General features: G+C 42.4%; 1 pseudogene across 1 annotated transcript in view; it reads right to left on the minus strand.

Moving 5' to 3' along the window:
- Positions 1 to 12,785: 12,785 nt before the first annotated feature.
- LOC146856281 (E3 ubiquitin-protein ligase TRIM39-like) overlaps positions 12,786 to 15,814 on the minus strand; it is a 61,668-nt pseudogene continuing 58,639 nt past the window's right edge. The window contains exon 8 of the transcript XR_014981457.1: positions 12,786 to 14,301. The product of XR_014981457.1 is annotated as an E3 ubiquitin-protein ligase TRIM39-like (transcript). The remainder of the gene's footprint in view (positions 14,302 to 15,814) is intronic.

Genomic DNA, 15,814 nt, shown 5'->3' on the forward strand with positions numbered 1-15,814 from the left:
TTTTTACAAAGAACACTAGCTGAATGTTTTATTAATAAATATAATTCTATAATTTTACAAGCATGGCAAGCAAACAGATTTATAATATATTTTAGATGCTTATGCTGTATATATTGTTTCTTATATTGCACCTCATAACAAAGAATGAGTAAAATAATTTCACAAGCAGCAAAAGAAGTATACCATAATGCAAATATTAAAGATCAACTTAAACACATAAGCAACACATTTCTAAACTGTACTGAAATAAGTGCACAGGAAGCAGCTTACCCCAGTCATCAAATTCCTAACAGAAAAGTTCAAGATCATTTGTATTCATTAATACTAACCAACCAGAAAAATACACATATTTAATGAAAGGCCTAGATACTATAAACTCATTACCAGATACATCCAATAACATACACTTTGACAATATTATTTTAAAATACTGCAAATGCCAAAAAACAGTAGCACTGTGTACATTAGCTGACTATGCATCTAAGGACAATGACAACACTAAAAAAGAAAACTAGAAAATGACCTTCACATTTTACTTGTAGAAAATACCTTTTACAGCTCAGATGAGGAAGAATTCACACCATGAAGAAATAGCCACCAAGTATACCAAACACAACAATTATATGCTATTGCAGCTTCAACAAAAGAAATTACTCCGAAAATTATTACAGTGAATTACTAATATGTTATTACTCATTGAGAGAAGAATATAACATCATTTTGAATAAGGTCACATACTATGAAAGTTATATGCAAGTTAAGGCCACTATGTATATACATCATAACATGTATAATACGCATAATGAAATACTTACAAATAGTAATAGCAACATCAACAATGATACAATACACACACCTTTACTATCACCAATAGCTATAATATCATATGATACTATATCAAATGATGCCCAATATGTTGAACAACAAATTCTATATAACTTGTCATTAGATTTAGGCATTAAAAACAATTCTGAAGAAGACATTTTAACTAACCCCTTCTATGCCCATGACGAGATAGTCTCGTCATGGAGCGCGGTTGCGCTGTGCCCATGACGAGACTATCTCGTCATGGACCCCACCCACTAATGAAAGGCCCGGCACAGGAGGGGGAAAGGGCGGGGCACTCAAGGGGCTAATTATATCTTACCAAATAACAAATACAATGATATTATCCAAATGTAACCACTGCACAACTAAACTTTATGTACCATCATTTACATTGGATCAAAACTGAAGAAACACCATGTTATACATTCCGTACTGGTGGTGCAGGAGTTGGAAAGAGGTTTATTATTACTGCACTTTATCAAACATTATACATTACTTCAATACCAAAGCAGGAAAAAATCTAGACTACATCTATATAATGCTTACAGCTCCAACAGGTAAAGCAGCAGATAACATTAATGGAAAAACACTACATAGCAAATTCAAAATGCCTGTATCCCAAACTTTAACTTATAAAGCATTAGTTCTTGAACAAAAAAGTGTACTTCAAAATCAGCTAATGCATCTTAGGCTCTAATAATGGATGAAATATATATGGTTGGAACAAATATGTTCAAATTGTATACATTACAGATTACGAAAAATAAAAGCATCTAAACAACCCTTTGGAGAAATCTCCATTCAATTGTACATTTCTATTAATTAAAACCAGTTTTTGACACATACAAATTAGACAATTCAAAACGTTCATATGGACAACTAAGTACTAACTTAAGGAAAACACATTTCAAACTATTTGAACTCACCAAAACCATGAGACAACTAAATGATCTTCCATTTGCAGAATTACTAAACAGATAAAGGGAAGGAAAACAAATTACGACTGATATTTCACAAACAACATGTAATAAAACCAAATACCAGTATTAGCAAAACTATACCATGTATTATGTCGACTAACATAGAAGTAAATTCTATTAATAATGACATTTTATTGGAACATATACAACAATATCCAGCTTACACAACAATAACAAATGATACAGTTAGTTGATAACTTACAGAAAAAGTAAAGCAAGCAATACTCAAACAATCACCAATTGATCCACCAAAAACTATGAGCCTTTAATTTAAAATTCAAAACCTACCTTAAAAACTTTAATGAATATAAAATACTTGTACATCCAGAAGTGCATGAAGAAATTATATGATTTAAAACAAAATATGCCATCAGACTTATCAGTACCCCAAATAGCTAAATACAGCACACATTTGAATATTGTTGTACATAATATATGCTCCCTACAAAAAAACTCAAAGCAATAACAGCTGATAATAACATCATGAATTCTGATATTCTATGCCTAACAGAAAAAAATACAACTAAAAAAGCAGCTAACAATACCTTCGTAATTGACAAATATCATCAAATTATATTTGACAGATTTCATAATCAACAAACAAATCATTAAATTGCACTTTACTACAAAAAGACACATTTTCTTATACCAATTTATGAAACACACCACAAAATGTACATTTTAGATTGTAATCAACAAATTAATAATAATTACTTAAGTGTGAAAATATACAAACCACCACAGATATCAATTCAAACCCTTTTGCAAATATTAACAAATATATCACACTTCTACCCAAATTACAAATATATAACCATAGGCATTTTCAACATAGATTTAAAATCATAATCACCAAAAACTTCTCTACTGTTAGAATTTATGCACACATATTAAAATCGTACTATAGCTATCACAAAGCCTTATGGATACCAATTGTAACAATTGTTTGTACTAATTAACTTCTCCTTTTCTCATTTCAGATAATTTCTATGCAAGATCTTAAAGGAAAAAAACCTGAAGAGACAAAGCCATATAAAAAAGTAATCCACGCCAACATCATTAAATGTTCAAGCAAAAGGTATTCTAGAAATTCAAAAAAAGAAAACAAAATATATCATCTTGCAGTAGCAGACGCAACAGGATCTATCAAAGCTACATGGTACAATGATGATTATTACCATCAAACTAAAAAAGAAAATGGAGTTCTTCTCCGTAATTTCATTATCAAAAACAATAAAAATGTATTTGTAACAAAACAAAAACAAATATCAAGAATGCCTGCAATTCGGGGCGTGGCCAAGCAAGATGGCGGAGAAGTCGCATTCTCTACAAGCTCCCAGTATCTCCACATCTGACAATCATCCTGACGGTTATAAACAGCTCGTTAACACCCGAAAATCATCAGACTTCCCTTCCCATACTTGAGCGTGCATCGATGGAAGAATGAAAGTAATGAACCGGAAGTAACAGAGAGGCTCTGACTGTGGTGTCCGGAACCGAACGGCCATCTTGTAAACCCCGGCAACTCACTGAACGACACAGAGGGGTGAAAAGACAATGAATATAAACCATCGGCCTGACCTGCTGTAAATCACCCCGGGAGCGGATCGGCAGACGCTGCTGTTGGCCTGGGCGAGCTCCTGCTGGCAGGCGCAGGTAACAGGAGAAGTCGAAAAGAACCGCGTCACCCGGGCCTGTGCCGGCCGGCGGAGAAACCGGAGGGCGTTTTTCCCCTAGACACTGCACTGGAGGCCGACGGGCAATGCACGGGTGGACCCGGGATGCGATTGAGAGCCGAAATTAAAGACCTGAGTGCCTGATTGAGTTTTTGTTGAGGATACGGATGTGATTGGAGGAGCACGCTGTCTGGACCTTGCCTGGCCGCCGGAAAACTCAAGGGGCGGTCCCGGCTGAGGCACTGCACCCGAGGCCCACAGGAACTGAAGAAGTGCGAGGCGGGCTAATCGGCGGTAGCGCCTCTGAAGCGGTGCAGTGACTGGGGAGGCATATCCTAACAATTGCCTGCAGAACCACTGAACCTGCAGGCAGCCCTAGTGAAAGTGGGAAGGAGTAGGTCGGCAGCTCGCGCCTTGCTAATCTCACAGGACTCAAACAAGGCCTAATTGAACCCGCAAATCTATAACGGTCCGAGGAGAAAAGGAAGACCTGCGACGCACGTTGTGGACACCCCCCACTACACAGGTGTGAGTAGTGACAGGGGCAATTAGTGGTGGGAAGATTGCAGCCACAATAAATAAGCGCGCCTAAGAGGACAGTCTGAAGGAAGGCTGCTGTGCACTAACTGTAGCATAACTGGCTGCCTGAATAAGAGAGGAACTTTTGTAAATCGCAATCTCAGAAACAACAGATGTTACACTACCAGATAACAATTTTATATTTTATACAGAGCTTGTGACTTTGTTCCTTGGTGTCACACAGCTAACCATAAACTATGGGTAAACATAAAGGTACTAAGCAAACCCAGACCAACAAAAATTTCTAATTACACCCAACCACTACCACTGGAATGAGGTGCCCCATTTGCAACGCCACCAGCAAGCACGGAGGCACCGGCAGGCACGGAGGCACTGGCACAATGCACTGACCGGCCCCCATACATAACAGAAGTGCTAATAGCCGTCCACGCTACACGGGATGAATTAATAAACAAGATCGATTCTGTGGTTGTTGATTTGAACCTACTTCTTGAGTGACAACCACCGAGCAAACAGTGGATAGTCTGCAAACAGAGATGCACACACTAAGGGATACCGTGATCAGTCTACAACCCAAAGTGGTGCGACTAGATGCACAAGCCAAAGATGCGGAGAGAAGGTCTCGACGAAACAATCTCCGATTCGTCGTATTTCCTTGAAAAAGCGGAAGGTCCATCAACAGAGCTTTTCTTGGAGGAATGGCTGATTGGCATATTCGCACCATAGAAACCCTCACACCTCTTTACAGTGGAGAGGGCGCACCGGTGGCTGACCCCCCCCCCCCCCCCCCTTGGAAGCTGGGGATATCTCCCAGGCATCATAGCTCGCTTCCTTAATTTTCGGGATCGGGACTTAATACTACAACTGTCACGCAACAAAGTCCAGTTTACCTACGAAGGACATCAGATCTCAATCTACCCAGGCTATACGCAGAAAGTGCAGGGGCGATCCTCTCTAGCCATGAAGCGCTGTATGAGAGACCTGAACCTACGATACAGTTTTTTCTTCCTGGCAAAACTACGGGTTGAACGCAACACCAAAACATTATTTTTTCTTCTCTGCAGGTGAAACAGTGGACTGGCTATATGCAAGAGGTTTGCAGGGGGCCTGTTTGGTTCCCTCCATGACAACACCAAAGAAGCCTGGAACTCAGAGTCAGTCAAGAATTCGCTGGCACCAAGGACAATCGCAAGAAGCCATTAGGAACCACAACCCCACCAGAATACAGGTCTGCCCTGATGGTACAATGCAGGCATCATGACTGTGGTACAAGACTCTAGACCATCAGCACCGGGGCAGCCAGTTAGCAGTAATGTGAGTGAGGACACAGATGCATAAGAGGGGACTAGACTGGAAACACTTGAACTGATCGGACTCCTTTGACATATGTCCGCTGCACATTTGGTAAGACTGAACTATTGCGGGGGAAGGGGAGGAGACATTAGTATATCATAAAGTTCATCACAACTTGAAATAGATGGTGGGTGCTCGCCCCCCCCCAGGGGCTGGTGCATAAGCAGCACACATAGAAGTGACAAAACGGCACTGGTGCAAGGGTGCCTGCGTTGGCGCTAGGCAGCTAAGTGTAGCACCAGCTCAGGGGGAAATGCAAGGCAGCACCATGTTCTTGTAAATATGGTGCAGCCTTGTGTTCCTGAAGTGGCGGAGTGAGGCGTTAAGCCATGACGGCTAATGCCTCACTCTGCCACTTCTTTGTACATAAGCCCCCGAGTCCGCTCGCTCTATGCCTGAAGTATGTAATGTTAGTGGATGCCATTTTGTTGGCAGCACACCCATTAAACTCTCAGCTATCTTAACTCCAGTTCTTGTTTCGTTAAGTTTTATGTTTCACTCGCCATCTCTCTCCACTCCCTGCCATTGTTTCCTTAAGCGATAGTTTTTAACAGTGAGTCTACAGGTTCTTTGCCGCTGCACAAAACCCATAGATAATATATTCCTCCCTTGTGTTTTTGCGTGTGCCTCAGTTTCTGCTGTTTCTGAGCCTTTGTTGACTGACTTTAGAGATAGTCTCTGTGCACAGGCCATGGCGGAGAGATTTGCCTTGGGAACCCCCCTCCCCCCCTCCTTCTTTTCATAAAACTTAAAACACTAAAGCAGTGTTTTTGCCTAAAGGCGCAATCCGCAAATGTGGGCCACTTTCTTTTAGCGTGCCTGCCCAGGCTTATTTTTTACCCCAATCCAACACTGGACTTCTTGTGACACTGTACAGGGGCAGGAACGAGTGGCGGCCGGTGGAGCCGGACCGTGACAGCAATCTAAAGACCCCAAAGGGATCAGCTAGCCTCCGTCTATCCAGGGGCCCAGTGAAGAAAGGGCACTGAGTTTTCAAAACTCTCTTGCAATGCGTGTGCCAGGTGATGCCAACAGATAGGCAACCCCTGTGCAGTGGAATGCAGTTACGAGGTCCAGGCTTTACACCCTCATCATGGTGTAAGGGATATTCAAATGCAGTTACAATACAGTGCAAGTTACAAGTAGGACATTTGAAACCAGCGGCATTGGTCCAATGAGGAGTCGTCGGTGGGTGTCTTCAAAAAAATATTTTTGGGGTCGGACACGTGCCCTGTACCAGAAGGATTCAAGATTATTCTGGAATATAAATTATGTTTAAAAAAGCTGATTATTGCATCAACTCCTGGCTGCTTAACTTGTTTCACCCCTTTCCGCCATTTCAACATAATATTGCATTAACCTGATAACGTCACCCGACAACGCCAATATATTTGTCTGTGTATAGATAGTGCAAAATGTGTTAACTTAAGTAGCCCCTAAGAGTCCCATATATTCATAGTCTGATTCGACTCCTAAGGAATATCGCCCCCCTCGACCCGGAGGCCTGTGTAACATCCCTGCGTAGGGCTTTGCCAAGATCTGCCTTCCATCTAGTGACAGTCTTCCACTATCCTGGAGTCAGTTCACAGCAAGATGCTAAACATGCCCAATTACATGAAGTAACCAAATTGGCCTGCGCTGTCAATTTCTTTTTACCATTCTGCGTACTTACCTGGTGAACTGCCTGCCGACTCCTTCACATACGTCCAAGAGTCAACCACGCCAGGAACCTCATTTGTAGTGCGGTGCCCAAGCAACCATTCGGGGTCTTGCTCACTACCTGCCGGCACTGCAGTAAATCATTCATGTGTCTGACTGTGTGAACAGTTACTACAGACACACAAGCCACTGCTGCTAAAATGGTGTCCAGCTCCAAAATGAACAAACTCAAGTGAGGGAAAGTCTCAGACACGCCACAAGTCGAGTCTGCGCAGACTCGATTTCTTGGCTTCCCACCTGCCACACCCTTTCCCAACTCGTCACATGGTGGGGTCCCACCCACAACCTGTAGCGAGTTGGGAAAGGGTGGGGTGACAATGCTTTACACTCCCTGATTGACGTGGAGACTTAGAGCTACAGGCCTTGCATCTTAAACACCTGGGGCTAACTTTACCTCCACGTCATCAGGAGTTGGAGACTGGGCCTTGATGCTAGGTCTTTGCCGAGTTGATGACCTCACAGGCCTCAGGGCTGTGAGATTGTCAGCCCGGCAAATACTTTTGTCCTGCCCAGGGGAGCAAGTAGTTAAAGCGCCATCACATGTCCCAAAGCACACAGCAATAACACCAGTTTCAGTGACTGGGGCTTGCAGTGCCACAGTTTCAGAAACTAACAAGGGGGATTTTCTTAATTAAGAAACAGATTGGAAGCTTTCCTATGATTGCTTCATTTTTCAGTGAATGTAAAAGGGGCAGAGCCCTGACACCCATGCACAGAAACCGCTGCTGCTGCCTATTCAAGCAAATTGTTAGCCCCTCCCTTCCATCCTTCCCAGGCAAGGCCATCAGAATGCAAATGTATGTTGATGGTTACTCAGACACACCTATCCTTTCTGTGTTTGGGCTGTCTAGAGGGAATGCACAAAGTGTAGCTGTCTCCCTCCCCAGGCGTGTATTGGAGACAGGTAGCAAGGCACTCTGAGTTATAATACAAGCACAGAGAAATGTCCACTTTCTAAAAGTGGCATTTCTAAAATAGCAAGGCCAAATCCAACTTTACCAGTAAGGAGGATTTTTCATTACCATTTTAAGCTTATGAAACTTGAAAAAACTACTCTTCTCTTATCAGAAATTACAGCTTAAAAATGTTGTAAGGAATTGCCGATGCTAACCTACGAGAGGAGTAGGCCTCACAGTAGTGGAAAAACGAAATAGGCTGTTTGTAACTACCCGGATTTGCAAACCATCACAGTACATGTCCTACCTTTCATTTACACCGTGCCCTTAGGGCTACCTAGAGCCTCTCTATGGGTGATGTGTGTGTAATAAAAGGTTAGTTTCAAACTTGGCAAGTAGTTTTAAATGCCTAGTCAAAGTGGCAGTAAACTGCAAACACGGGCCCTGCAGTGGCAGGCCTGAGACTACTTTGAGAGGCTACAATCAGTGCTACAGGCCCACTAGTAGCACTTAATTTACAAACCCTGGGCATATGGTATAGAACTTTACAAGGGATTTCCAAGTAAATCAACTGTGCCAAACAGGTGTAAACCAATTATACCATGTTTAGAGGAGAAAGCACATGCATTTCAGCATTGGTCAGCAATGGTAAAGTGCCCAGAGTCCTAAAGCAAGCAAAAAGGTCAGAAAAGAATAGGAGATATGCAAAATGTTTGGGGTAACCCTTCAGAGTGGGCCATGTAACAAAATATGCAAAACCAAGAGCCATCCAAAATGTATCCCACTGGCCCATTCAGACTTTCATTACACATGGAGTCTTACTACTTCACATTTGCTTCACATCTACCACTTATATCGACACACCAAAATGTCAGCCAGAGTCTGGGAATCAGACAGACCACTGTAGCGGTCTTGACAATTGAGGGCTCATTTACTAAACTGCCACCCAATGCAGCGCAGCAGCCAAAAATGCTGTGCTGCGTTGCGTGGAAGGGAGGGAGTAGGACAGCACCATATCTACGGAGATTTGGCCCTCTCCTCGCCTCTACCAAGCACTGACGCAGCAATTTGCCGCCGTGTGCCATGCACACGCTATAGTGCAAGGGTGTGTGCAAGACTCTAGCATAGGTTTTGTATTGGAGGGGTTCCTTCCACTGTAAAATACTATGCCTAGACAACTTTTAAAACTTGTCCTACTTTGTAAGTGTGCTGTTCAGTGCAGCACACATTCAAAGTAGGAAAAGAAAGGAGAAATTAAAACATTTCTTCTTTTGACGCCTGGTTTCAAAAGGCGTTATTTTTGGGCACAAAACCCTGTCTCCATTCCATTCAATAACTTTATTTCGGTCTCAAGGACCATAAAAGCACATTGTCATAAAAACACAAACAATATGTACAGTTAAAATCAGGATGTTAGATAGCATTGCAATTAATTCATCTATCAATAATAGCACAAAACTGTTCATTTAAAAACCTTTTGACCAAAATAAAGTGCATTGCTTATTCTGCTCAGACCATTTCCTGATAAAAAAATAGGATACAGTACAATCATGTGTGGAGGAACATGATCCAGGATACATGCCGATATACAATAACATTTGGGACAGTAAAACCAGAATAAGATAAATAAAACTGAAGTTAAAACGATATAACCATAGATATTAGCCTAAGAAAGTCAACCATACGTGCCACATTGAATTTAAAAAACGAGATACAACAAAGACAATGGGAGCATGGGTGTCGTACTTTAAGACTCTCAATGCCTCGGCGCAATAGACAAAACCTAAATTCCTGCATAGTTGAATAAGCCAACGCTGCCGAGGTATTTTATAGGCGGGGCAGAAGAAGAGAGCATGTAACTCTGTATCTTCCTTCCAATCGCAAGCAGGGCATCCACGTGAGCAGGTGTTAGCCCTTTTATTTGTAAAGGCATGGAGCGGTAAAGTCCCTAGTCTAAACTGCACATACAGTTTCCTGGCCACATTTGGTTGGATGTCATCCAGGAAAGGTCTCAGGCTATACTCGTCTTTAATCTGCATAAAGTTGGCTGTCAAACGGCCGCAAGACGAGCTTTCCTTGGTGACAGCAAGTTTGTATGTTCTGTAACATCTTACCAATTCCACCTGTGAAATCAGGGGACATGATTCCTCAGGTGTGCTCCATAAATCGATTTTACCCAGTTTGATACAAAGGTCCCTTATGTGCTTGAGCCAGGGTATTTTTGTGGTGCCTGGTAGGCTCAAAAGCTCTCTGAGTTCCGATCGATATGTTGCCAGTTCCGGGGTAGCCCACAACCGCTGCCAAAAGTTACGGGTCTGAGGGCAATCTCTCCGCTAATTGGCCTCATGCCCAAGTCCAAATGTAATGGGATAAGGGGGTGCTGGGAGGGAGGCCTAACAGCTGCTTCATAAAACTGTTCTCTACCTTGCTCAGGCTGGAGGTCGAGCAGTGTCCCCACAATTCTGCCCCATACAATGTAGCACCCCCTTACTTGGATTTTGCAAATTTCAGCCATTGGCCCTGCTGGTTTAAATGTAGACATTCTGTATAATTTCGTAAGCCCACCCACTGTCTGAGCTAACTTGAGGCTTGCCTTGGTAATCTGTGGGCCCCATTCCAGATGCTCTGACAAAGTAACACCCAAATATTCAAAGATGGTCACTCTTTCAAGCAAGATGCCATTCAGAGATGGGTTGGGGCGATACTTGTTAGCAGGATTGAAGACCATATATTTGGTCTTCAATGTATTGATCTCCAGCCCCCTGTTCTTGCAGAAGGCTTCAAAACGGTCAAGGATACGTTGGATTCCCATTGGCATCTTAGAAAGTAAAAGGGTATCATCAGCGAACATCATCTCGGGAACCTTACCAGAGGCAAGCTTAGGGGCATCGTTATCCTTCACTTTTCTAAGATGGTCAATGAGTCCGTTTATAAATAGACAGAATAAAGTGGGTGTGAGGACGCAACCTTGTTGTACCCCTTTATTGACAGGGAAGAGAGAAGTTAATTCACCATATTTACCGTACCTCACTTGGGTGAAATTTTTTGCATGGAGCTTCTCCAGGATACTAAGGAGATAAGATGGGATTCCCAGCTCTCTAACTACCTCCTAGAGTTTGTCCCTTGGTACAAGATCAAAAGCCGACTTCAGATCTACAAATATTAAATAGAGACTGCCACCCTGTCTCACATTTTTAGTATATAGGGTTTTGCATCAAAAAAGGTGGGTGGTTGCATGGGAACACCCATGTAAGGTCCCCTTGAAGCTAAGCGATGGAAAGCAACGATTTGCGCTACTTTGCGTTACCGTTAGTCAATTTTCAGTGCAAAACAAGTTTTGCGCTGCAAAGTAAATATTTAAAAAAACATTTTGTGCTGGTTTGGGTTACTTTTATGATGCAAGCTCAGTGCAAAATGTTAGTTAATCACTCCCATGGAATCTCTTTTATGGACTTCCAAACACTGCTACTTCATACTTACCTCCATCAGGCTTTAACTTGCCCTTGGAGTTTTGCAGACAATATGTTTGGTGCTAAAGCTATAGTTGTTAGCCTTTTTTCCTGGTGGCAAGTGGCTGTTAAAATATGTGCTAGGCATAATAATACATAAGTTCAGCTGTTTAGACAGCAGCCAAGCCAATAGGGAAGTTCCTCTGCTATTTACATAGATACTGGCACAATTGTGCGTACTATCTACTATTTAGCCATCAGCCCAGTGAATAATGACGTTTTTTTATATTTAAATGGCTTCTGAACAAATAGAGCATAATATTTGCTATTTAGCTTATGGTGAAAAGGGAAATCTCTTTGCTATAACTGACTTCCAGCCAAATACTGCTTAATGGGGCAGATGTACGACCATAGCATTTTGAAAACTCGCAAATTGCGACAAATTCTGAGTCGCAATTTGCGAGTCACAAAATGCTATGTACAACAGTGTTTGAGACACCGTTTGGGATTCCCAATGGGGTCGCAAATTGCATGCCTCATGAATATTAATGAGGCAGGTGCAGTTTGCAACCCCATTGGTAATGGCTAGCACTCCCAGGGATGGTGGCCCGCTGGGGTCAGCAGACTATCATGTTTGGGACAGCTTTTAAATAAAGCAGTTTTTTTTTAAAGGCAGCCCGTTTCCTGAAAGGAAAACTGCATGCATTTAAAAAAAACAAAAAACTTTTCAGTTTCTTTTTTTAAGGGCAGGCAGTGGTTCCTGGGACCACTGCCTGCCCTTAACAAATAATTGTGCATGCATTCCCAAAGGGGAATGGGTCCCCTGGGTACCCCTTCCCGTTTGCCCCCTTACCACCCTCCTGAGAAGGGTGGTTAACTGCAAGTGTTTTGCAACTGCAATTGCGGTCGCAAAACATTCATACATAGGTTTTGGAGTCGCTATTAGGAAGTTGCGCCGTTCGAACGCCCCTGCCTAATAGCGAGTCATTAACCCTATTTTGCAAGTCGCTAATTGTTTAGCGACTCGCAAAATAGGGTTGGTACATGGGCCACTCTTTTTTTTTTAAAACCTTTGGACCGCAAAAATTTTTCGTACATCACGCCCAATGTCTACTATTTAGCACTAGGCCAGGTAAATCGCAAAGGCTTTTTACTATTTGTGTAGCTGACAGTCAGGGAAAGCCATAGAGATCGAAGAAATGCCCCTTATTATGTGCATTTACTTAGAGCATGGTGCACAGAACCAGAAAGTGCACCAGAACAGCAATTCCCAAGAACATCTCACTCCGAAGTGACACGGGACAAGCACAAGATACAAACCATAAACCTGAGCTAAATACTTAATTGACAGTACATATTTCCCTTTATTTTATAAATAAGATTTATTTTATTTCCTTAAAATCACTATTCTTGGAGGTTAGTCATTGGTTCATTTCATATCCTATACCATAACCCATTACTTACATACAGCCCTCGTTTTTTGTTAATCAATTAAACCATTTAATGAAAATAAATTATTGAGAGTTCTGCTAAACAAGCAGATAAAACAAGAAAACAGTACTTCAAGAATGTGCTGCAAATAGGACTTCTAAATTCAGTGGCATGTTGCCCCTCACATATAGAAAGAACCTCGCGATAGCTCAAGGTTCTGACTTGTGTTACATAATGGTGCCATTTTACCCTAGTCAGAGAGGAAGGGAAGTGTTATCTCATACCTTGCAAGATAGATCTCTCTGCCGAACAACAGGCAGAAAACCTTCTAATGGGATTGAGAAAATATGTGTTATCCCTGCCCAAAATCATTTAGACATCCAGTCAGTGAAAGGATCACACGCAAGAGCAGTCAAGGAGATTCATTTCAGTAAACAGATAACCTTTGATTTGCCATCATTTACAAATACCAACAGAAAGCAAGATTCCTGAAGAGATGAGTTTTACAAGCTATCGAGGCCTAGATATCAACATTTCTGTATTGCCCAGGAGTTAGTAAAAGCAAATCTACGCCTGATGGAACATATGTGTATTATATTTTGCCCACGATACTTCTGTAAAGCGACATTTTTGTTACTGATATTCTGATATACAAGTGTGCAAAGGGATTGGATTGCCAGGATGCAAGGGCCATTTTGTCCATCTTATGTGCATTCAGTCTGCACAGACAATGGACAGCAAGTTTTAGTGACACAGGGGAGCATGCTCCAAAAGGCTTGAAAATTGACTGTTTTCCTTCTATATTTACATATATAAAGCGTCAAAAAGAGAAATTGTGATCCTTAAATACAATACAATGGACCCTTGCCTAGTTTGGAACACGTGCTGCTCTGAAGTCACACTGGCAGGATCCGCAAAGGGCCAGGATTCCTACCACCATCACTGATGCTAGGGCTGAAGCATGCTCGCAGTGTGCGCGGGAAGGTGGCTTGAACGAAAGAGTAGAGCACAGACTGGTCCTTGACGTTGTAAAATGACAGTGTGCCAGCTTTGTAGTCCAGGTACACACCCACTACGCTGGGGCGGTCACGAAGCGCCAAAGTAGTGCATGGGGTGGTGTTAGCCTGGTAACGATTATCTATGAGGCGTATCACCCAGTATCCCCTCTGAGGCTCTAGAATTAAGCTCCCCTTTCTGCTCTGAGACTCATCACAAACCCCCAAAGTCCAGCTTGTCTTATTTCCTACTTCCACCTCCCAGTAGTGTTTTCCTGAGGTCAGACTCTCTCGCCCCAGGACAAAGGCAAAGGAATCGTATCTCTCTGGATTCTTGGGAAGGTCCTGTGCTCTTTCTCCATAGCCAACAGTCTTCCCGTTGTCTGACAAAATGAGCCAGGGGTTTGCGGTGTGAGGATCAAGAGTGATGTCACCTGCAAAACAAAGACGTAACACCTCAGGAAGGGACAAATCAGAGAAACACAGTGACAGCAAAACTTTACCCAATCATATTTTGTGACAAGACAGCAAAACACAGAATCAACACCTACCCAAACCCACCCCTTCTACTAGTCAGCCATGCACAGCAACTACTTTGTATCCAATCCTGCCTCTGGTGCAGTAAAAAAACACGAAAAACAACTTCTGTTCCCATGGTAGCTTTAAGAGTTTCAAGGGCAAAGAGAATAAGTGGAGGTCAGAAGGAAAAGACGGGTTTAAAAGGAAATGGGAGAATTATTATAATGAATTTTGTACACGATTTTGGTTTGGTAACTTACAGTGGTGCATAGTTGTAATCTTATGTGAAACAGAAACTATTGAATATTCTGAGCAAGTGTTAAAAGAATTAAAGAGAAGCATCTGTTTTATGATCACTGCAAGGTTAATCAGAAACAAGTTGGTTCTGAATGTAACATTGCAACCTGGTGGCATTTGTGTAGTGTAAATTTGTAATGCATATATATAATAGCTCCTTTAAATTTGTTTATATTTTTGCTTATCTAGCATGCTGACTGGCGCACTTTATTTACAGGGGCTAGTACCGCAGAAAAAAGGTGAATGATACAAAGGTGACAACATTTAAAATAGAGTGAGTTGATATAGGTTTCAGCCGAGGGAGAAAAAAAACCCAGTGAAGGCAACGGAGAGAAGAAGTCTTTTTTTCAATATAAGTTCGATTGGTTAGAGTTTGAATTGACAGAAATAGCGAAGAACTCTACAGTTCATGGTTTCACACAGCTGTTGCCTCACTCTCAGTGCAAGGGGGAATCTCACTGAAACGCAGTTCTCAACTCATCCTCCTTAAAAACGGGACTTAATGAGATAAAGGCCTTATACAGGAGTAGATTTACAAGCCCCTTACGACACTCTTGCACCACTGTTGCTTCACTTTTGTGACGCAGCCGCAGCGTAAACAATGTTACCAATTTACAACGTGACTCATCTACAAAGATGCATCACCTTGTAAAGCCCTGCGTCACATTATACCTGCGTCAGATATAATGTATGCAGGGTGGGCGTTCCCACGCAGGAAGGCCTCGTAGAAATGACGCAGTGAAATCTACAAGATTTCACTGCGCCACTTCTAGATTGCCACTGCGTCAAAACCTTATGCCTGCTTGAAGCAGGCGTAAGGAGTGACGCAGTACAATGAGTTAGGCCTCCCCATGCATTGCTGGAGTTGTCTCGTGCATGCGACATGACTCCAGCAATGCGTGACTTTTGGGCCAACAGATGCGTCAGAATTTCTGAAGCATTTGTCAATCCTTGCGCCATGGTGCGCCACATTGTAGATACGGCGCATCCATGGTGGCGCAAGGGTATCACAGGCTGGCGCATGGAAACTGACAATCTCTACAGATGCATCAGTTGCTAGTAAATCTGCCCCACAGTACTTAGCTCACATCAAGGGATCTTCACGCTCATTCTAGTCTCCCACATCCTTCG

This window comes from Triturus cristatus, chromosome 4_1 (assembly GCF_964204655.1).
Source record: "Triturus cristatus chromosome 4_1, aTriCri1.1, whole genome shotgun sequence".
NCBI lineage: Eukaryota > Metazoa > Chordata > Amphibia > Caudata > Salamandridae > Triturus > Triturus cristatus.